This window comes from Dendrobates tinctorius, unplaced genomic scaffold (genome assembly GCF_039654945.1).
Source record: "Dendrobates tinctorius isolate UK_male_01 unplaced genomic scaffold, ASM3965494v1 ptg000016l, whole genome shotgun sequence".
NCBI lineage: Eukaryota > Metazoa > Chordata > Amphibia > Anura > Dendrobatidae > Dendrobates > Dendrobates tinctorius.
Window position 1 is genome coordinate 84,475,559 of NW_027361684.1, and position 23,203 is coordinate 84,498,761.

A 23,203-nucleotide genomic window follows, 5' to 3' on the forward strand; every position below is an offset into this window, starting at 1 on the left:
AGAAGGGGAGCTGGAGGATGAGCAGCGTTAAGGCTCACTCCTAGCTGAAGCGCATGGTCCAGATTCCGGTCTCCAAGTTTGTAGGGACAGTGACGGTCCTGCAGCAGAAACCGGAGGAAGTAGCAGCTGTAAATGCTCTGTTCCCAACTAAGGCTCGGAGGCCCCAGTAGCGACTTGTGTGAGCCAGAAGGAACAGGCTACGGCTGTCTGCCATATGAGAAAGTTTCAAAAGAGAGTCAACTGGGGGAACTTCAGTGAACTCAGTACTGCGAGTACCTCAGATAAGCGCTAGAATGGTGGCCACACTACCTATCTGCAGAGAGAGAATTCCTAATTTGCTTCCAGGCTGAACAACTCCTTCTCCATCTGAACTCTGGGTCCTGGACGGCACTTACCAAGTACAGGTAAAGGAACTGCACGACTGTGTCTGTCATCTTTCTCCTGCGCCTGGTGCACGGCTCTGTTACATCCTGCACTGCACACCATCTACCAACTCTTTCATCTGCCCTGCGACTACGGCCCTACCTGTGCAGGGCTTCTACATCTTAGCTGCACCACAACATCTGTCCCAGAGAATCGACACTGCAGCGCTGGTCAATCTGATCAGAAACCACAGGTGGCATTACGTATCATTCACCTATAAACATTATTCACCCCTTTGCATGGACGCTCAGGCCCATGGACCGGGTTACCACCACCGTGACACATCCCTCTGAGACACTGGCCCGGTACCGATTAACCCCACTGCCCTGGCTGGCCACCCACACTCCATGTCAGATTCATCTTGGACTGGGGAATTCACGATTTGACTTGATAACCCAGGCATGGTATGTGAGAAAGAGCTACATGGACTAATGTGAAGTGTGGCCTGCTGCATCATTCAATTTGTTGGGGGTGAAGGACACAAGGAAAGGGGTTCTTCCTGACCAGGAGCCAGCACTTGATGACTCAGTGCTTGCATTTTTTGAAACTTCAGAAGAGGAGGGCATATTACCTGGAGTGTTTCAGCAGTGTAAGCCAAAACCAGTTCCTGATGCTCCGGCTTTAAAAGCGGTTAACCTACTCCCAGAAAAGGTAGCCTTCCAGGCGTTCCGGAGCCAGACCATGATGCAGGCTCAACACCTCCTGCCTTAGCTGCTATTGTGCTTTTGCCACTACCAGCAGATGCACCACCACTATCAGTACCAGCTGGCCCACCCACGCCCACGTCCGTGGCCTCTTCCACCATACTTCCAAATTTTGTAGAAAATGTACCCAAAATAACATCAGATATATGGTACTGTATCAGAAGCGCACAGCTCTATACAGCCAAAGGATAATTGTCAATCTCCCTATATATTTCATGAGTCACACAGAGACGCTCACAGGCTCAGTATGGATTAGACAAGAATATAAAAAGTAGAAAAAGGGTACACTATCATCAGATAGCAGGTATATATAGTATAGTTTAAACATTCTAAATCTCCGTATATATTTCAGGAGGCAGACACAGACGCTCTCAGGCTCAGTATGGATTACAACGCAATATAAAAAGCCGTAAAACGATAATGGATCTGAAGCGTACAGCTGTATACAGTGTAGGGGTCATTGTCAATCTCAGTATTTCTTTCCACAGTCAGAAACAGACTCTCACTTGGTCAGTTTTGGATTAGACCAGAATATTAAAAGCAGTAAATGGGTAATGTATCACAAGCGTAGAGCTGTATACAGTGTTGGGATCATTTTTAAATCTACATATAAATTGCAGGAGTAACCCACAAACTCTCACACACTCAGGATGGATCACACCACAATATAAAAAGATCCGCAAGAAATAATCACACATGTGGGCCAATGTTCCAGGTGTCAATGATACACTTAGAGTGGTGGGTGGAGGAGGACTTCCTGGCAGAAAGGGTACAGTATCACCAGATACCAGGTATATATAGCATAGTTTAAACATTAAAAATGTATGTCTATATATCAGGAGTAGTGTTGAGCCACCCCGCTAGTGTTCGAGTTCGGTTCGGTTCGTCGAGCAGGAGGCAAGTTCTTCGAATGTTCGTCGAACGTTCGAAGAACACCGTCGAACCCCATTGAAAACAATGGCAGGCAAACACAAGCACATACAAACACATAGAAAACAATTACAAAACACCTTAAAAGGTGTCCCAAAGCAGACAAAATTCTCAGAAGACACAAATAACATATGGAAAAGGGCAACTACATATAGAAAAGAGGTGGAGGAGTAAAAGGAGGAGGAGGAGACACAGATATAGGCTTGTCATGCCTTTATAAAGTCAAGAAAGGCTGGAATAAAAATCTAAAATAAAAAAAAAAATCTAAAATTCTTAAATCGAAGACGATCATATACCGTCGGACTTCCCACCAAAAATTATGCCAACTGCCGATCGGGCGGCGTTATTCCCACGACCCTCCGAACAGCGTCCATGAAGGCAAAGTGTTTGGTTTCCGGGGGCAGTATGGTTGCAAAGCTGAACCTTAAAGGAATGTCCACAAGGGCACCACCAGGAGTGGAGCCTGCGGCTTAATTGGACTCCACACGGGCAACCTCAACCATGCCAGCCACGGAAAGGATGGACAGATTGCAAGCTTTGTCGATTCTGTGGGTGGTGGTGCATGGCTGTTTTTAGTTGTGCTAGCGATTTGTCAGCTTAATTCCGTTAATGAACGAGACTCCGGCATGCCCCCGCGGTCCGTGTCCAGCTTACTAGAGGGACACGCGAGGCTCTGGCACGCGAGATCGAGCAATAACAGGTCTGTCATGCCCTTACATGTCCGGGGCTGCATGCGCGGTACACTGAAAGGACCAGCGTGTGTCGCTTACAGGTGCAGATAACCCGCTGAACCCTGTTAGTGATGGGGATCTGGGATTCCAATTCTTCCCCGAGGATTTCCCAGTAAGTGCAGGTCAAACGGAATTGCGGAATTAGGCCTAACCGGCATTCCAGAAAGAATGTGAAAAAATTAAGTGTCCAAACCACAGGTGCTGTAGCTTGCTTAACAGCTGGGCTCCTCTGCTGAGTAGCACGCAGTTCTTACATAAACAGGCGGCATAGCTTAGTTCACGGGTGGGCAACTCTATTGAGTAGCAGACAGTGCTTACATAAACAGGTGGCACAGCTAGGTTCACGGGTGGTCTCCTCTGCTGAGCAGCAGACACAGGTACTAGGCCCAAAGTATTCACTGGGCTAAATGGAGTTAAAAAATGGTTCTTACATAAACAGGCGGCACAGCTTGGTTTATGGGTGGGCTCCTCTGCTGAGCAGTAGACACAGGTACTAGGCCCAAAGTATTCACTGGGCTAAATAGTTAAAAAATGGTTCTTACATAAACAGGTGGCACAGCTTGGTTCACGGGTGGGCTCCTCTGCTGAGTAGCAGACACAGTTACTAGGCCCAAAGTATTCACTGGGCTAAATGGAGTTAAAAAATGGTTCTTACATAAACAGGCGGCACAGCTTGGTTTATGGGTGGGCTCCTCTGCTGAGCAGTAGACACAGGTACTAGGCCCAAAGTATTCACTGGGCTAAATAGAGTTAAAAAATGGTTCTTACATAAACAGGTGGCACAGCTTGGTTCACGGGTGGGCTCCTCTGCTGAGTAGCAGACACAGTTACTAGGCCCAAAGTATTAACTGGACTTAATGCAGTCAAAAACTGGTTCTTTCATAATCAGGTGGCATAGCTAGGTTCACGGGTGGGCTCCTCTGCAGAGTAGCAGACAGTGCTACAAGGCCCAAAAGGATTTTCTGGACAAGATGCTGTAAAAAATTATTAGAAACACACACGGTGGAGCTCCTTGACAGGTGTACTACACCGCTGGCTACCAGACACCGCTACTATGCCATGAAACTGTCTATTAACATTGAAAACCATTATTAATGTGAAAATAAAGTTACGCTTTTGGTGAACAAACCGTTCTCGAACAGAACCTCGAACAGCCGAATTTTAAGCAAAGTGTTCGAGTTCGACGAACGGCTCGAACACCGCCTGTCACGATCCAGGTTGGATCTGACAGAGTAAATGCACAAAGTAACCTTTTTTTTTCCCTTGGCTGTTTGCCAAAGGTGGTTTTGCCCCCGTTGGCCATTAGGGTCATTGCACTGTGGTGTTTTCAGTTGTAGTTTTTCCCCGGTGGCCATTAGGGTCATTGCACTTTGTTTACCTTAGTTTGTGCACGTAATTATGTATCAGGTGTGATGGCTCTATAAGAGAGTATCAGGTGTGTTATTCACTTTTGATGATAAGGTCCTCATTTGCAAGCAAGCCTGGGTGAAGGATGGAGCTAAAAGAGAGTCACGGGCAGCCCAGTGAGAGTCCGAGAGTGTCAGCTATGGTGTCTGCAAGGAAGCTGGCATGGAGTGGTGGAGTTGCAGTTATGGTGTCAGCAAGGAGTTCGTGCATGGATTGGTGGAGTGGCAGCTATGGTGTAGAGCTGTTTAGCCTCAGGCCATGTTCAGACCCGTGAGTATTGGCTGCTGGGCCTCACTGAGGAGAGTGAGGAGCTGCATGGTGTGAAGCAGTTCAGCAGCAATCATCAGGGTCTGGGGGCTCCCGTTTGGCTCAACCAGGAAATCAAATAGCGGCTGGCAATGAAGCCCCTAGAGTCGCTGCTGGGGAGCAGGACTTGCTCATACAGGCGGACGTACCCAGACAGGTGGGTGGAGTTGGTCTCCATGGTGCTGTCTGGGGTTCCCCGAGGTGAAGGGGTGCATCCCTGTAGTGAGCAGACTGGTGTGATAGTCCGTGGGGTTTACGCCAAATCTCCCATACCACCTGGTCGTTCGGAGGAAGGCGACCAGGGAGTGTATTTTTCCTCCATTTCCCAGGCCCCTCCCTCACTGGTGTGAGCAGCAGGTGTGCTGCGGGGGAGTAGGGGCATGTCTCAGCCCTCGCCATTAGCCAACCCAGAGAGGCGCAAACCTCATGGTGAAAAGGGTTGGAGGGTGGTGTTCCTGTGGTGAATAGCGGGGGGTGCGAGTGTGGTGACACAGGGGGACACCTCTGTTGTTGATCCTAGAATGAGTTCACCGAGATATGACAAACGAATGTGTGGCAATAAACGTTCAGGTCCGGACCTGTGTGTGAACGAGCATGTATGGGTGGCCACCAAAAAACATCTTGTGGAAGTGTGTTGCTGAGTCTTACCAGCTCATACCGAACATACACATAGTCATACATAACTCGTTCCCCAGGTCGACGCTTTGGAGATGAGTGGTGCCTCCAGAACATACTTTGCCAATACCAGCGGTGCATTTGTCATAAACCTGAGGTGGAGGTAGTTGCAGGGGTGAACTCTGGATCTAGGCGTCTCCGCTGTAGCTGGTGCCTTGATGAGGAGTGGTTTTGAGGGTCCAGAGGCCCCTCATTAAGGGGAGGGTACTGTCACGATCCAGGTTGGATCTGACAGACTAAATGCACAAAGTAACCTTTTTTTCCCTTGGCTGTTTGCCAAAGGTGGTTTTGCCCCTGGTGGCCATTAGGGTCATTGCACTGTGGTGATTTCAGTTGTAGTTTTCCCCCGGTGGCCAATAGGGTCACTGCACTTTGGTTACCTTAGTTTGTGCACATAATTATGTATCAGGTGTGATAGCTCTATAAGAGAGTATCAGGTGTGTTAATCACTGTTGGTGATAAGGTCCTCATTTGCAAGCAAGTCTGGGTGAAAGATGGAGCTAAAGGAGAGTCACGGGCAGCTCAGTGAGAGTCCTGGAGTGTCAGCTATGGTGTCTGCAAGGAGGGCTGGCATGGCGTGGTGGAGTCACAGTTATGGTGTCAGCAAGGAGTTCGTGCATGGATTGGTGGAGTGGCAGCTATGGTGTAGAGCTGCACTCAAAATGCTGGACGTTGTTGCTGAGAGCTGGACTCAAGCATGCTGGACTCTTTGGCAGAAAAGCTGGACTCATTGGCGGGACTCTGTTTCTGGACAGCTGCACGCAGTTGTGAACTCTGTTTGCTCCAAGGCTGCACTATGGTGCTGAGAAGATCCGTTTCTGGACAGTGCACCCAGATGATGGACATGGTGGAGGAAAAGATGCACGCAGGTGGTGGGCTCTGTTGCTGGGAGCGTAAGCAACAGAGCAAGGCTAAGTGTGTTCCCCTGTTTTGTCACTTTTCCTTATGTGTGTTTAGTGCAGTGGTGGGATTAGTTTCCGCACCGACTAATTCCCTAGTGAGGGTTTAGGTGCACAGTGAGTCAGGGTTTTAAGGCTGCTGATCGGCGCCCGGTGCGGAACCGGCCTAGGGAACGCTAGGAGTGGAGAGACACTGACTAAGGGGAGTGCAGGAGGTCTCCACTTCCCCATTACCCAACGCAGGGCCACCATTGTTATTGTTACCCAGGTTTTCCCTATTCCCTTTGTCTTATTGTATTAGCTACCGGCCTGCGGGCCACATCACATAGGACAATTACACGTGCCGCGTCCTGTTGTATCAGTTACCGGCCTGCTGGCCGTGTCACTCAGGACGGGGCACGTGACACCGCCCAAAACAGCTCGAATTTGAACTTGGTGAACAGGTCGACTCGAACACCACTCATCTCTAATCAGGAGGCAGACTCAGACGGTCTCAGGCCCAGTATGGATTCAACAAGATTGTAGAAAGTTGAGACAGGGTACAGTATCACCGGATACCAGGTATATGTAGCATAGTTTACACATTAAAAATCTATATGTCTATATATCAGGAGGCAGACTTAGACGTCTCAGGCCCAGTATGGATTCGACAAGATTGAAGAAAGTTGAGAAAGGGTACAATATCACCGGATAACAGGTATATATGTAGCATAGTTTACACATTAAAAATCTATGTCTATATATCAGGAGGCAGACTCAGATGGTCTCAGGCCCAGTATGGATTCGACAAGATTGTAGAAAGTTGAGAAAGGGTACAGTATCACCGGATAACAGGTATATATGTAGCATAGTTTACACATTAAAAATCTATGTCTATATATCAGGAGGCAGACTCAGACGGTCTCAGGCCCAGTATGGATTCGACAAGATTGTAGAAAGTTGAGAAAGGGTACAGTGTTGTGAGTTCATTTTCCCCTTCTTCACTGAGGTCTGGGGAACTCCCTATTCTGGTAATGGAAGGTAATGAGCCTGATTATCAGGCACCTGAGTCTAATGAGGATGACTGGCTGAGTGGAGTCACTGACTGGATATAAGGCTGCCGATGCCCTCCTGCCCTGCGGGTGATTTCTCTGTGAACTTTCTCTGTGGACTTCTAGGACACCAGTCTGATTCCTGCTTCCCTAAAGCTAAGTTTCTGCTTTGCCTGTTTGCATTTATGTTTTGTGTTTGTTTTCCTTGCTTTTCTGGATTCTGCCATTCCCTGCTGGGATAAGCTGAATCTCCTTTTGCCGGTTGCTCTGTCTTCAGAATATTCCTGAGTACTGACATAGCTTTTTTGAAGCCTAGCGTCTTCAGGGCCTTTTTCACTGTCAGTCTGTTGGCTCTTATTTTCATAGGGTTTTTCACGGATTGCAGACAGCAGCCTTCCTGTCCTTTCCTATCTAGGTAGTTTTGGGCCCCGTCTTTGCTCAGTCTATCTTTCTGTCTGTGTTAGTGTTTTCATCTTGCTTCACCGTCATTATATGTTGGGGGCTGCCTATTGCTTTGGGGTCTGCTCTGGGGCAGTTTAGGTTTCCCCTTTCTTTCTTTAGGCCTATTTAATTCTCCGGCTGTGATCGAGGGGTCTAGGGCATCGTAGGAACCCCCCACGGCTACTGTTAGTTGTTGTGATAGGATCAGGGGTCTGCAATCTGATAGCTGCCAACCTCTCTGGTTTTCTGGACTTAGCTAGCATTTTTGTTTTTGCCTCCTACGGTGACTCAATCATAACAGTACAGTATCACTGGATACCAGGTATATATAGCATAGTTTAAACATTAAAAATCTCTGTGTATATTTCCGGAGTCCGACAAAGACACTCACAGCCTCAGTATGGATTAGACAAGAATCTAAAGGGTTATGTATTCAAAGCGTACACCAGTATACACTGTTGGGGTATTTTTCAATCTTCATATATATTTCAGCCTCAGTAAGACAGTCCAGACTCTCCGCAAGAGGAAGCGAGATGGATACAAGTACAGACGGAAAGTTGAATGATTGCAGAAATTTTGGAATTACTAATCACAGGAAAAACTCCAGGGAGAATTCTCAGAGGCGATGCTGACCCTCAATTACTTTGTCTGTGGAGACAGCGAAAACAGTTGTTTGTTAAGAAAGGTTTGCTGTATCGCAGTACCGTGGATCCCATCACCGTTACTCATCTCCATCATATTGTGATCACAGGGACAGATGTAGACATTGTCCTCACTGCCTATCATGATCTGTCAGGTAACTTTGGAGAGCAAAAGACAGAAGCCACAGGCCGTAGGCAATTCTATTGGATTGGCATGAGAGGACACATTTAAAAATGTGGGCAGGAATGTCACACGTCTGTGAGTAGGAAAACCGTGAAAGCTGATGATAAACCACCACTGCATCTCATTGTGAGTCGACGTCCATAACAAATGGAAGCCATTGATCATCTGAAGATAGAGCTACGTCTTATCCATCATCTATCAGTTCATCAAATTTGTATTGGCAGCCCCAGTGAAGGTTTTAACAGCCCAGACTACACAGCGGTGGAGCAGGGAGAGGTAAGTATTGCAAGTGCTGGGGCCCTGAGCAAGCAGGGGGGGCCCACTCGTGGGCAGCGGTAATGGGACAGGGCCCCTCATAGTACACCGGTGTGTCTGACAGCAGGTGTGCACCCCCATCGTCAGAGACACTTGATTGTACTATGAGGGACCCTGAGCCAGTGCCGTCGCCCAAGAGTGGGCCCATCCACCTGTCCAAGGCAACGGCACTCGCATGGGTGCGTGCGCCAGGTGGTGACCCCAGCCCTGGGGGGGGAGGCAGCCCAGTTAGGGAGGTTGAAAAAATGGCATATGTTGATGTTGCACATTCAGCAGCTGCAAATGGAGGAATTGGAGAAGTCCGAGGAAGAGGATGACAAAAGCGAGCCATTTTTCTGGCAACCTACGTGTCAGCAGGGGAAGGTGGGACAAAATCCTTTGAAACCCATGCATGGTTCATTTTAATGAAGGTTAGATCATCAACATTTTGGGTCGACAGACGGGTCCTTTTTCTGTCAGGATTGATCCAGCAGCACTGAAGACTCTTTCGGATAGCACACTAGCAGCAGGGCAAGCGAGCTCCTGTAAGGCATATTGTGCCAATTCAGGCCAGGTTTCCAGCTTACAGGCCCAATAGTCAAAGGGGAATGACCTGTGAGGGAGAACATCGATATGGGAGAAGTAGTTTGTAACCAGAGTTGACAACTGCTGTCTCCTGTCACTTTCAATCAATGCAGTATTACCAGTCGTGTGAGCGGTACTTGAAAAATCAGTCCACAACATGGTCATGAAACCCGTGTCCAACGCCACTTCGGCTGTGAGCACCACGAACACCTCTTCCATGTTGCCCCCTACGGCTTGTGGGAGAACCATCACCGCCGCTGTGTGCTGGGAATGCCTCAAACGGTTTACCAGAGTTTCTTGTTTGTTAGCCAATATTAGCTCTAGGTTCTCCTGTGGCATGATGTTTTTGAATTTGCCTTTATAGCGTGGATCCAGGATGCTGGCCAACCAGTAGTCGTCATCGTTCATCATTTTGGCTATGCGGGGGTCCCTTTTTAGGATCTGCAAGGCATAATCACACATGTGGGCCAATGTTCCAGGTGTCAATGATGCACTGTGAGTGCTGGGTGGAGGAGCACTTTCTGGCAAATCAACATCCCTCCAGTCACGCACAAACCCTGTACCTGACCTTGCCACGCCAACATTTTCTCTTGCCCCGAGAAGCATCCTCCTCCCCTAAATAATCATCCCCATCATCCTCCTCCTCCTCTTCTTCCTCCACCTCGTCCAGGACAGTTCCCTGAGCAGACAATGGTTGACTGTCATCAAGGCTTCCCTCCTCCTCTTCCTCCTCGGCTGCAGACGCCTGCTCCTTAATGTGCGTCAAAGTTTGCATAAGTGGGATGCTCATGCTTATGATGGCGTCGTCTGCGCTTACCAGCCGTGTGCATTCCTCAAAACACTGAAGGACTTTACAGAGGTCTTTCAGCTTCAACCACTACACACCAGACTACTCCATGTCTGCCCTCAAACTGCCTGCCCGTGTATCCTCCCACAAATGCATTACAGCCTGCCTCTGTTCGCACAGCCCCTGAACCATGTGCAGGGTGGAGTTCCACCTTGTTGCAACGTCAATAATTAGGCAGTGCTTGGGAAGGTGGAGCAATCGCTGCAGCTTCTGCATACGACTGGAGTGTATGGGCGACCGGCGGATGTGCGACCACAGTCTTCGCACCTTATGGAGCAGGGCTTTTAACTCCGGATAATTATTGAGGAAGCACTGTACCACCAGGTTCAAGGTTTGAGCCAGGCAAGGTATGTGTCTGAGTTTTGAAAGGGCTATGGCTGCCACAAAATTCTGGCCGTTATCACTAACTACCTTGCCTTCCTCAAGATGTAGACTGCCCAGCCATGACTCAGTTTGTCGCTACAAGTAGTTGGCCAGTACCTCCGCGGTGTGTCTGTTGTCACCAAAACACATCATCTTCAACACAGCCTGCTGACGCTTACCACTAGCTGTTCGATAGTGGGACACCTCGTGTGCAACACTGGCAGCTGCGGATGGAGTGCTCGTGCGACTGCGCTCTGTGGATGAGCTTTCGCTTCTGGAGGAGGAGGGTCGAACGCCTACAGCCAACTGTTTCCTATACCGTGGGCTAGGCAGCACTGTCCCACCGCTGATGTCCCCTGTGGAGCCTGCATCCACCACATTAACCCAGTGCGCAGTGATGGACACGTAACGGCCCTGGCCATGCCTACTGGACCATGCATCGTTGTGAGTTGCACCTTTCCACTCACTGATTGCTTGAGTGCATGGACAATGCGGTCTTTCACATGCTGGTGGAGGGCTGGGATGGCTTTTCGAGAAAAGAAGTGCTGACTGGGTAGGTCATAGCGTGGTACTGCGTAGGCCATGAGCTCGCGGAAAGCTTCGCTTTCAACCAACCGGTAGGGCATCATCTCTAACAAGATTAGCTTGGCAATGTGGGCGTTCAAACACAGTGTACGCGGATGAGAGGATGAGTACTTTCTTTTCCTGCTCAGAGTCTCTGGTAGGGTGAGCTGGACTTGAGAGCTGCATATGGTGGAACTAGCGGTGGACATGGCGGACTGAGAGAGGGTTGGTGATGGTATTGGTGGTCTTGCTGATGGCCTAGATTCAGTCTTTCGTAGCAATAACATTGTGATTCCCTGACTGCTTTGGCCTTGCGACGACACCTCAACATTTGCTGCTGGTGGTGTGCTAAGCGGTGGGCTTACAGTGGGGGAAGCGATGTAGCGTTGCTGACTACCTTCATTTGGAGCAGGTGCACATGTGGTACATGAGGTTTGGTAGTCCGTCCATGCTTGCAAGTGCATGGTGGTTAAATGTCTAAGCATGCAACTGGTATTCAAATTTCTCAGATTTTTCCCTCGGCTAAAGGTCTTTGCGCACGTCTTACAGATGACCTTTGCCTGATCATTAGGATTTTGTTCAAAAAGTGCCACACTGCACTCTTCCTACTATGGAAGACATTTTGAGGCCTTGCACGCTGTGCTAATTTGACCGTCTAGCCAAGCTGTCCTGCAACTCTTTTGGTTTTTGTAAACCGCTTTTGGACTGCTACGGGCCTGCCAGATAACAGCTGTTGCGATGTCGATGCCTGCTGCGGATCCTCCTCCTCTTCTGAGCTATTGGCAGCGACACCCTCTTCCCCCAATGGATGCCAATCTGGGTCAACAACTGGGTCATCCATCACCTCCTCTTCAATTTCATGTGCACCTTCCTCTGTGTCACCGTGTAAGGTGGTATAGTATGCGGGAAGGGGCACCTGAGTTTCATCAGGGTCAGATTCTGGCTCAGTACACTGCCAGGACAATGTAGTGCTCTGAGTGAATGTACCAGCAGAAAAATCTAGCAGTGGCTGTGCACAGTGAACTCCATGTCAGATTCATCTTGGACTGGGGAATTCACGATTTGACTTGATAACCCAGGCATGGTATGTGAAAAGAGGTCCATGGAGTAATCTGTAGTGTGGCCTGCCGCATCCTTAACTTTTGGTAGGGGTGAAGGACACAAGTAAAGGTGTTGTTCCTGACCAGGAGCCTCCACTGACGACTCAGTGCTTTTATTTTTTGAAACTTCAAAAGAGGAGGCGATAGAGCTGGAGGCTGTGTCAGCAATGTAAGCCAAAACTTGTTCCTGAAGCTCTGGCTTTAAAAGCGGTTTACCTGCTCCCAGAAAAGGGAGCCTTTGAGGCCTTGTAGAGCCAGACGATGACGCAGGCTCAACACCTCCTGCCTTACGTGCTATTGTGCTTTTGCCACTACCAGCAGATGCACCACCACCACTATCAGTACCAGCTGGCAACCAGCTGGCAACCCCCGCCCACTTCCACGGCCTCTTCCACCATACTTCCTCATTTTTGGAAAAATGTACCCAAAATACCACCAGCTATATGGTACTGTAAAACAAGGTACAAGGTGTATATAGTATTGGGGAGAATTGGAAGCTCCCTAGAGATTTTAGGAGGCTGAACTATTATCTCAGGCCCACTATAGATTACACCTCAATACAACAGGCTGAAATAGGCAGGTGTATGACCAGGTACAAGGTGTATATAGTATTGGGGAGAATTGGAAGCTCCCTAGAGATTTTAGGAGGCTGAACTATTATCTCAGGCCCACTATAGATTACACCTCAATACAACAGGCTGAAATAGGCAGGTGTATGACCAGGTACAAGGTGTATATAGTATTGGGGAGAATTGGAAGCTCCCTCGAGATTTTAGGAGGCTGAACTATTATCTCAGGCCCACTATAGATTACACCTCAATACAACAGGCTGAAATAGGCAGGTGTATGACCAGGTACAAGGTGTATATAGTATTGGGGAGAATTGGAAGCTCCCTAGAGATTTTAGGAGGCTGAACTATTATCTCAGGCCCACTATAGATTACACCTCAATACAACAGGCTGAAATAGGCAGGTGTATGACCAGGTACAAGGTGTATATAGTATTGGGGAGAATTGGAAGCTCCCTCGAGATTTTAGGAGGCTGAACTATTATCTCAGGCCCACTATAGATTACACCTCAATTTAACAGGCTGAAATAGGCAGGTGTATGACCAGGTACTGTCACGGCACCGCCAGACTCAGGGCCTGCTGTCCCGGCCTCGGCCAGTAGGAGGCGCCGGACTATCACATCACCGTCAGATTCAGGGCCTGCTGTTCCGGCCTCGGCCAGTAGGAGGCGCCGGACTATCCTATCACCGTCTGACCCGTGGCCTGCAGTCTCGGCCTTGGTCTCTGGGAGGCGTTGTGCTTCAACCCCGAGTGGTGGCGGCGATAGTCATGAGGCTCCTGCGCAGGCGTCCGCTGGACGCAGGCTTCGCTCCTCGGTCAGTCATGAAGGGGCTGGTGCATTACCATCCAGCCTGGTCCTGGGGGCGGTCCGGATGACATCATCAGGCCACGGGCCTGTAAGGGATGACCTGATCCCTCAAATACCTTGGGACTGCTCTTGCAGGCCGCCGGATATATTCTTGGTTCCCCTGCGTGTTACTGTGTGAATTACTGTTGACTGACTCTGACTTTTGCCTGGACTTCTGACCCTTCTTCTGCCTAACGATTCTGTACCTCTGCGACTCTCCTGGTTTATGACACTGACTTCGGCCTGGATTCTGACTCTTCTTCTGCCTAACGATTCTGTACCTCTGCGACTCTCCTGGTTTATGACACTGACTTCGGCCTGGATTCTGACTCTGCTTCTGTCTAACGATTCGGTACCTCTGCGACTCTCCTGGTTTATGACTCTGGCTTCGACCTGGTATCTGTCTTTGCTGCTGTCTACCGTGCTTATACCATTTCTGCCTGACTGGTTTAGTCTCAGATATCATTACCTTTGTGTCCTGTGTTGGAACACCTTTCTGGCGACCGTCCTGCTCTGGTCTTTGCTCCTATTCAGACAGCACCTCCTGGGCTCTGCTATAAATCCAGATCCCTGTATAGGGGTAAAGGGTATCAGTGTTTCTCGGGGTGTTGTCCGGCTGCAGCCCAGACCGCAGGCAGACGTCACATTATATCCGGCCCAAAAAATAAAACGGCTTTTTGTGTCTATACTTAACACAGATAAAAGCAGTTTCCCTCACCTTTTTTTTTTCCTTCCTCCTGACTGAGCTGATTCTTGGCCCAAACACCTGTTACATTGCACAGCCTGGAAGGTCGCTCTCAGGCTCAAGCATGCTGCAGCCTGGAAGCTTCAAGGAAAATGCTGGCTGTTGGAAATCCACATTCCTGGACCATCACCCCCTGGACAGCGCTGGGGGTCAGGTATTGCCCGCAAATGCGGCCAAACTGTTGTTACCAGTTTCCCTTTCTTTTGCTAAGAAACGTCTGTGTGTGAAGGCTTATGTGGATTGTGGTGCTGCCGTCAACCTTATGGATTTTTTATTTGCTAAGAGCCTTGGTGTACCTCTGTCAAGGCTTAAAGCGCCTATTCAGACTACTGCGATTAATGGTACATCTATATTCCAAGGAGGCGTGGAATTCGTTACTGCAGAAATTTCTATGTCAGTGGGGACATTACATAATGAACAAATGTCATTTTTTGTTATATACAATTTATCAGATCCAGTTGTGTTAGGCATGCCATGGTTGCACCAACATAATCCGGTTATTGACTGGCGCATAGGTGACGTTGTGCGCTGGAGTCCATGGTGTCAGAGTAACTGTATGTCTTTTTCAGTAAACCAGATTAAAATTAAAACATCTTCTATTCCATATGCGTTTAGAGATTATGAAGATGTTTTCTCTATAGTGGAGTCGGAGAAACTACCTCCTCACAGAGAATACGATTGTCCTATTGAATTGGTCCCTGGTGCCCGTCTCCCTAAGGGGAGAATATTCAACCTCTCTGGTCCTGAGCGTGTAGCCATGAAGGAATACATAGCAGACAGCCTTCGAAAAGGCTTCATTAGACCTTCCACCTCACCTGTAGGAGCTGGGTTTTTCTTTGTAGAGAAAAAAGATGGTGGACTCAGACCATGCATTGACTACCGTGAGCTGAACGCCATAACCGTAAAAAATCAATACCCGCTGCCACTCATTCCTGATCTGTTTAATCAGTTACTGGGAGCTCGCTGGTTTACTAAGCTTGACCTCCGGGGGGCACATAACCTGGTCCGCATAAGAGATGGGGACGAATGGAAAACGGCCTTTAATACACCCCTTGGCCATTTTGAGTACCTGGTAATGCCCTTCGGACTCAGTAACGCTCCTGCAGTATTCCAGCACTTCATCAATGATATTTTCAGAGATATTTGTGGGGTGTATGTCGTCGTATATCTGGACGACATTTTGATTTATTCTGCTGACCCTGTGACTCATGCTCAACACGTCCGTTCAGTACTGCAAAGACTGCGCGAAAACTCTTTGTTCGCAAAATTTGAAAAATGTGTTTTTTTTGCCGAAGAGGTGCAGTTCTTAGGATACATGGTCTCAGGCAAGGGGTTCCGCATGGATCCCGCCAAGATTCAACCCATTAAGGATTGGGTACAACCCAAATCGCTGAAAGCACTCCAGCGATTTTTGGGATTTGCGAATTATTATCGCAAATTCATCAGGGGATTCTCAGAGATTGCCAAGCCACTCACGGACCTTACCCGGAAAGGGGCGGACGTGACTAATTGGAATCCTGAGGCAACCAGGGCTTTTTCCACACTAAAAGAGTGCTTCGTGGCCAACCCGGTGTTGATTCAACCAAACTTGGACCACCCGTTTATTGTGGAAGTAGATGCCTCCGAAGTCGGAGTGGGAGCAGTGCTCTCACAAGGCACTGCAGCCCTCACTCAGCTTCGCCCATGTGCCTTTTTCTCCCGCAAATTCTCTGCCACGGAGAGAAACTATGACATCGGCAACCGAGAATTATTGGCAATTAAGTGGGCCTTCGAGGAATGGCGCCACTTCCTCGAAGGCGCCAAACACAAAGTTACTGTTATTACCGATCACAAAAACCTCACCTACCTAGAGTCGGCTAAAAGACTAAACCCTAGGCAGGCCAGGTGGGCCTTGTTTTTCTCCAGGTTCGATTTTTTTAATCACCTTTCGTCCCGGAACCAAAAATGTGAGGGCAGATGCCCTCTCCCACAGCTTTTGTCACACACACACCGAGGACTATGAACCAGCTCCCATATTGGCTAATGGCATTGTCGTGTCGGCAGTATCTCTGGACCTTCTGGAGGAGATCCGTAGGTCATCAGAACAAGTTCCTGACACTACGCCCCCAAAAAAATTATTCGTCCCAGCTACCTTTCGCTTACGAGTGTTAAAGGAATCTCACGACTCCGTCCTGGCAGGCCACCCTGGTCTCAATATTACCACTAGGCTGGTAACCAGGAACTTTTGGTGGCCAACGGTGGCCAAGGACTGTAAGGAGTACGTCTCAGCGTGTGAAGTCTGTGCCCGCGCCAAGTCCCCCCATAACCGTCCTGCCGGCTGGCTTCAGCCCTTGCCCACCCCTGAAAGTCCATGGACCCACATCTCCATGGACTTCATTACAGACCTGCCACCCTCCGAGGGGAAAACTTGTATTTGGGTGGTGGTGGACAGGTTCAGTAAACAGTCTCACTTTGTTCCCCTGTCCGGCTTACCCAACTCTGAAACCTTAAGTAAGTTGTTTGTTCTTCACGTTGTACGTTTGCACGGCGTTCCGGCAAATATCGTATCCGACAGGGGTACCCAGTTCGTCTCGAAGTTCTGGAGGGCGTTCTGTAGACGTATTGGTGTTGAGTTGTCTTTTTCCTCGGCATACCATCCCGAGACGAATGGCCAAACTGAGCGTGCCAACCAAACGCTGGAGCAATACCTCCGCTGCTATGTCTCAGTACATCAGTCAGATTGGGTGGAACATTTGCCATTGGCAGAGTTCGCTCTCAATAATAGATACCAAGACTCCATCAAAACCACCCCCTTCTTCTGTAACCTCGGACTACATCCGCGCTTTGGATCATTTTCGGCCAAGATGTCGGAAATCCCAGGGGTTGAGCAAAATATACATCGTCTAAAGACTATTTGGTCCGAAGTAAACTCTAATTTAAAAGGGGCTCAAATTAGACAGACTTCGGCAGCCAATAGACGACGATCCCAGGGGCCGCACCTGGGAGTTGGTGACAAGGTTTGGCTCTCTACAAGAAACATCAAACTTAAGGTACCGTCGGCCAAACTGGGTCCCAGGTTCATCGGCCCATATGAAATATTAGAGGTAATTAACCCAGTAGCGTTTCGGTTAAAGCTCCCGCAGTCTTTTAAAATTCCTAATGTTTTTCATAAGTCCCTCCTCAAGGTATACCGCTCCCCAATTCATCCCATCCGGTCCCCTCCTCCTCCAGTTTTGGTCAAGGGCGCCTTGGAGTACGAGGTCCAGGGCATATTTGATTCCCGTCTAGTGAGAAACTCGGTACAATATTTGGTGCATTGGAAGGGCTACGGCCCAGAGGAGAGGTCCTGGGTCCCCGCTAGTGACATTCGTGCAAAGCGGTTGATTAGCAGGTTTCACCTCCTCCACCCTGACAAACCGGGTTTTGAGGGTCCGGAGGCCCCTCTTAGAGGGGGGGTACTGTCACGGCACCGCCAGACTCAGGGCCTGCTGTCCCGGCCTCGGCCAGTAGGAGGCGCCGGACTATCACATCACCGTCAGATTCAGGGCCTGCTGTTCCGGCCTCGGCCAGTAGGAGGCGCCGGACTATCCTATCACCGTCTGACCCGTGGCCTGCAGTCTCGGCCTTGGTCTCTGGGAGGCGTTGTGCTTCAACCCCGAGTGGTGGCGGCGATAGTCATGAGGCTCCTGCGCAGGCGTCCGCTGGACGCAGGCTTCGCTCCTCTGTCAGTCATGAAGGGGCTGGTGCATTACCATCCAGCCTGGTCCTGGGGGCGGTCCGGATGACATCATCAGGCCACGGGCCTGTAAGGGATGACCTGATCCCTCAAATACCTTGGGACTGCTCTTGCAGGCCGACGGATATATTCTTGGTTCCCCTGCGTGTTACTGTGTGAATTACTGTTGACTGACTCTGACTTTTGCCTGGACTTCTGACCCTTCTTCTGCCTAACGATTCTGTACCTCTGTGACTCTCCTGGTTTATGACACTGACTTCGGCCTGGATTCTGACTCTTCTTCTGCCTAACGATTCTGTACCTCTGCGACTCTCCTGGTTTATGACACTGACTTCGGCCTGGATTCTGACTCTGCTTCTGTCTAACGATTCGGCACCTCTGCGACTCTCCTGGTTTATGACTCTGGCTTCGACCTGGTATCTGTCTTTGCTGCTGTCTACCGTGCTTATACCATTTCTGCCTGACTGGTTTAGTCTCAGATATCATTACCTTTGTGTCCTGTGTTGGAACACCTTTCTGGCGACCGTCCTGCTCTGGTCTTTGCTCCTATTCAGACAGCACCTCCTGGGCTCTGCTATAAATCCAGATCCCTGTATAGGGGTAAAGGGTATCAGTGTTTCTCGGGGTGTTGTCCGGCTGCAGCCCAGACCGCAGGCAGACGTCACAGGTACAAGGTGTATATAGTATTGGGGAGAATTGCAAGCTCCCTAGAGATTATAGGAGGCTGACAATGATGCTCTCAGTCCAAGTATGGCAGCAGGCAGCCTAATAAGCAGGACTGCTGCACAACAAAAGTGTGAAAAAATGAACGCTTGGTAACTGTGAAGAAAAGTATTTTTGCTTTTAAAAAAGCAGTTTGCACAGCAGTGTGCAAACAGCAATGCAGCTATCAGGGAGCCTTATAAGGCAGCCTAATAACCAACATAGCTGAGGCACAAAAATATATCCTCCCCTGTCACTGCACACAAACTGTTGTGTTGTACAGTGGAAATCGCTAACAGCAGAAGCAGTTTTTTTTGTTCTTCTTCCCTGCCTAACGCTCTCCCTTATTCAGAATAAGCAGCTGCAATCTCTCCCTAATGCTAAGATTGGCAGAAGTAAGATGGCGGTTGGCCTGCACGCCCTTTTATAGCCCCTGTGATGCCACACAAAGCAAGCCAATCACTTGCATGCCCTTCTCAAAGATGGTGGTGACCGATGCCCATGTCATCGCATTGCCCACAGTGTGCGTCCTCCATCATTGGCTTTAAAAGGGCGCTGGAAGCATCATTTGAAACGCGACTTTGGCGCTCTGGTCGCCGACCTCGTGGCCGACCTCACGCTATGGTCGGGTTTCGTTTCATGAAACCCGACTTCAGCGAAAGTCGGCGACTTATGAATTTGACCGACCCGTTTCGCTCAACTCTAACTGGCACATGTAGACAGTCTAAGCAACATGTATAGATATTTCAAGGTATCTTATACTCAAAGGATACATTTCCCTTCTATATGAAATATAAGTATAAATATAATATTGATGACCTAATCTTAGGACAGGTTGAGAAGAGAATACATAGCACTGATCTGCAGTTTTCAGCAGCATCCAATATAAACTGAACGAACCTGTGCTGTTCAGCTCCATTTAATTTTTACAACAGGCCTCTGCTGGAACCAATAACAGCTGATCGGTGAGCGTGCCGGATGTTGGACAACCACTGATCTGACATTGATGACCTATCCTGAAGATAGATCATCAATATTACATGCATGGAAAATACCTATGAGGCCTCAGATTCATAGCCGATTTCCATCACTGTTTCGGATCTGATTTTCATTGGTGTTGGGTCTGTGTTTCAATTCTTATCGTGAGTTTTCCATCAGTGATTTTCTCGTATGCTAAAAAAAAATGTACACTGCTTAATCCTATCCATTCCAATGTTAAAAACGTACAGCACACAGATAGTGCATGGATGGGTGACTTTGTATGGGTGATTTGGATCCATGTATTCAGATCAAAATTTGACATATCTTTGTGACTTTTTCGCAGACAAGTGGTCCTCGAAGAATCCCAGTCGAGTGATAAGTCTCACAGACGCTAATGGGTATGTGTTCTATCCACAATTTTTACGCGAAAAACAGATGTCTGAATGGGTCATAACTCCTAAGTTTCCTCTCTTTGTTCTCATTACTGTAACTCCTTTACAACACGTGAAAGCACAAGACCCCAGCATTGGACTGGGGTGCCAAGGTCCCACCAGGAACCAACGACAGGGCCCCACTTTCCAACTACATCGAAATATGACATTATCCTCAATCACAAATTTATATAACAATGAACTGGGTAGATTGGTATAGGAATAAGATGCCGCCTTTGTCTGTACATAGTGATTCAAGTGTATTGTGCCAAGCTGCTCATATAACAGAGTGGTGGCCCACTCCTACACAGAGGCCCACCGGATGATTTTCCTGTTCTCCTGTGGGTCAATCCAAGACTTCATGACCCCCTAGCTTTCACATTGTTGTATCACTATCATGGATATCGCAATTTTGGTGTTATTGAATGTCTTTGCTTGCATTGGGTTAACTTCTGCATCGAGTACTGTGCATGTCCCAAAATCACCTGAGCACATTGTGCCTCCCACTGCAGAAAAACAGCTGCCTGAACAATCCATAAGAGCAAATGAACAGTGACAGTGTGCTCATACAGTGCTTCTAATGGAACACAGTGTGACTGTACGAATGGGAATATCTTATTATATACCCCTGATCCCAGTGCCTGAATGCCTCTGATGTTCACCCTAAAGTTTTATTGGCATTGCATTAGCCCTAATTCTTGAAAATTGTGCATATCCCTGTGGTGCTCACACCATCGAGGACACAGACTACCTATGTAGTCTTAACAGACTGCTGTTATGCTCGACTGCGCAAGCCCGAAATGCATGTGGCATTGTGACCACTACATCCGAGTCTGTCATTTGGCATTAAACAGCAAAATGCTCCAAGCGTATACATCAATTGTATCCACATGGCTCCTTTTAGCCACTATAGGATCAGTATACTTTTTTTCTACTCTATAGCAAAATTTAGCAGACTATGTTTTTCTACAATCTGAGTTGTATGACACTATAGTGTTATAAGTTCGGACATTCTTTTGAAGCTATACTTTGGGAAAACTGCCTCTGAGGGCCTGTTGCAAATGTACTACTCACGTGGTCAACCTGTCACCATGACCCAAATTGCATAGCAATGTACTATGTTGTTAGGGGTTAGGTTCCTGCAACTGCACAGCGTGGATCCAGAGCCTCACATTCAGCGGTCTCCCATTCTCCATCGACCACAGAGGAGCCTGCTCAGCAGTTCAGTCGTTCCCGACGCTCTGCTCAGACCAGCTCTGTAGGTCTGGTTGTTGCTGCCACCTCTGGGCCAGCAATAGCAATGCAGGCTGCTCAGAAGCAAGCCGCTCCAGAGGCTAAGTCCTTCCGTCGCTCCACTGAGCATGCTCACGAGACGATCTCCCATTGGAGATCGGGAGTCACATGCACAGGTCCTTCTCCAGATCTGATTGGTCCATCTCAGGGATCTGGAAGGTTCTGGAAGGTCCCGGCTATAAAAGGTTCGCATGGCCGCTCGGCCATGCGCTAGTATAAACTCTAGTTGCTACCTGTGTGAATGATGATGGATACATGGACTTGCAAATGACTCCTTAAGATTCCCCTCCCTCTGATATTACATGTGTGGATAAGGGAACTAGTGATAGTCAGCGCCAGTCAGTGGCAAGCTACAGGCCACAGTGCATATCATCCACGGTACTAGCGTCCGACAGTGTGCCTGCTACCGGGCATTGTCACCTTGTGGCAGTGTCTGTCGCTGCGATGCAGTGAGCAGTACTTATTGGCGTCCGCGGTTGCGACGCCATACGCAGGGTAGGTCTAGAAGGACGCTGACCCTGTGTCTTGGGCCCGAGTCCTGTGACCATATACCGTGCGTGCATTCCGGTGAGACCTGTGAGTTCAACAGGCTCAGCATTTGTGTTTAACGCCTCGGCATCTCTGTGAATTAACAGAGTCCGCCCAGCGCATTCCGGGTGACGTTCAACCCGTGTGCGCAATACCGCCATATTGTGCATCTGCCATTACATAGCAGCAGTGTAACACCTCTGCACGGTGGACCCTGGGCGGCGAACGCACTTATTATTATTTATTTAGTACGTTCCGCCGTCCCTAACACTATGTATTGTGTATTACTTTATTCCTTTTCCTTTTTAGTCCCTTTAATTCACCTTCCGGAGCAGCTGCAGCGCATTACTCCAATATGTTTAGTTGACTGTGGGTAAAACTACTAATCGATTTTTAGTTCGTTCTCATCCTATTCTTTCCTCCATCCCTCATGCTTCTCTTTTTAATCACCTACCTCAGCCGCACTCTCTCACTGCCAGAGTAATCACCTCCTTGTAATGAATGCAGCGCCTGCCCTGCAGCACAAGCAGGCGCTCATAATATATTTTATGATTTTTTTTTATTTGCTTCTAGGCTTTTTCTTTTGTTGTTAATTTTCTCTTAATAAAATTATATTTTACCACCTGCCATTTTACTTTACCGCCTTTCGTCCATTGATTAGGGAGAATAAGTGGAATGACTGTCTTTGTAACTCTTCTTCCCACACATACAAACAAGCGTTGGCTCTAAGAAATGAATTTGTGACCAATTTCTGAGAAGGCGAAAGCGGCAGTGCAAAACAAGAAAGACAAGAAGCTGAGGCTGTGTGTCTTCTTCATGGAAAACCCAGTGACATAGAGAGTTCACCGCCCTCATTTATCCTGCGCTGGAGATCAGCAAAGCGCGGTGTTCTCTGCCAGATCCAGATTGTGTCTGAGCGTGTTCACTGGAAAGCCCTTGTGGTGAGCACGCTTATCCTCTGCCAGTTCACGTAACTGTTTCATTTCCAGGAGCTTACGCGCAACGTAGAGCAGAAAAACAAGGCATACCGAGCTCACATAACATGGAGGGATCATATATTAAAGTGTTACCGAATCACACTCGACTCAGAACATCAGATTTAAGACACATTTATGACAATGCACCTTGTTTTACTACTAGGACAACCCTTTCTTAAACTAAATGTTCGGTCCCGATAAAACACTAAAGCCTATACTCACCTCCCGTGTTGACACTGTTGTCGCGGTGCAGGTACTCACTCTCCACGAGACTGTGATGTGATGTTGT

The 23,203-nt window shown here is 48.5% G+C and overlaps 1 long non-coding RNA gene across 2 annotated transcripts in view; it reads left to right on the forward strand.

Annotated features, from left to right (window-relative positions):
- Positions 1–23,203, forward strand: part of LOC141078348 (uncharacterized) — a 52,078-nt gene that overhangs the window by 25,515 nt on the left and 3,360 nt on the right. For both annotated transcript variants that reach the window (XR_012227819.1, XR_012227820.1), the window contains 2 exons: positions 20,029–20,083; positions 22,655–22,878. This is a non-coding gene — a long non-coding RNA (uncharacterized lncRNA). The remainder of the gene's footprint in view (positions 1–20,028; positions 20,084–22,654; positions 22,879–23,203) is intronic.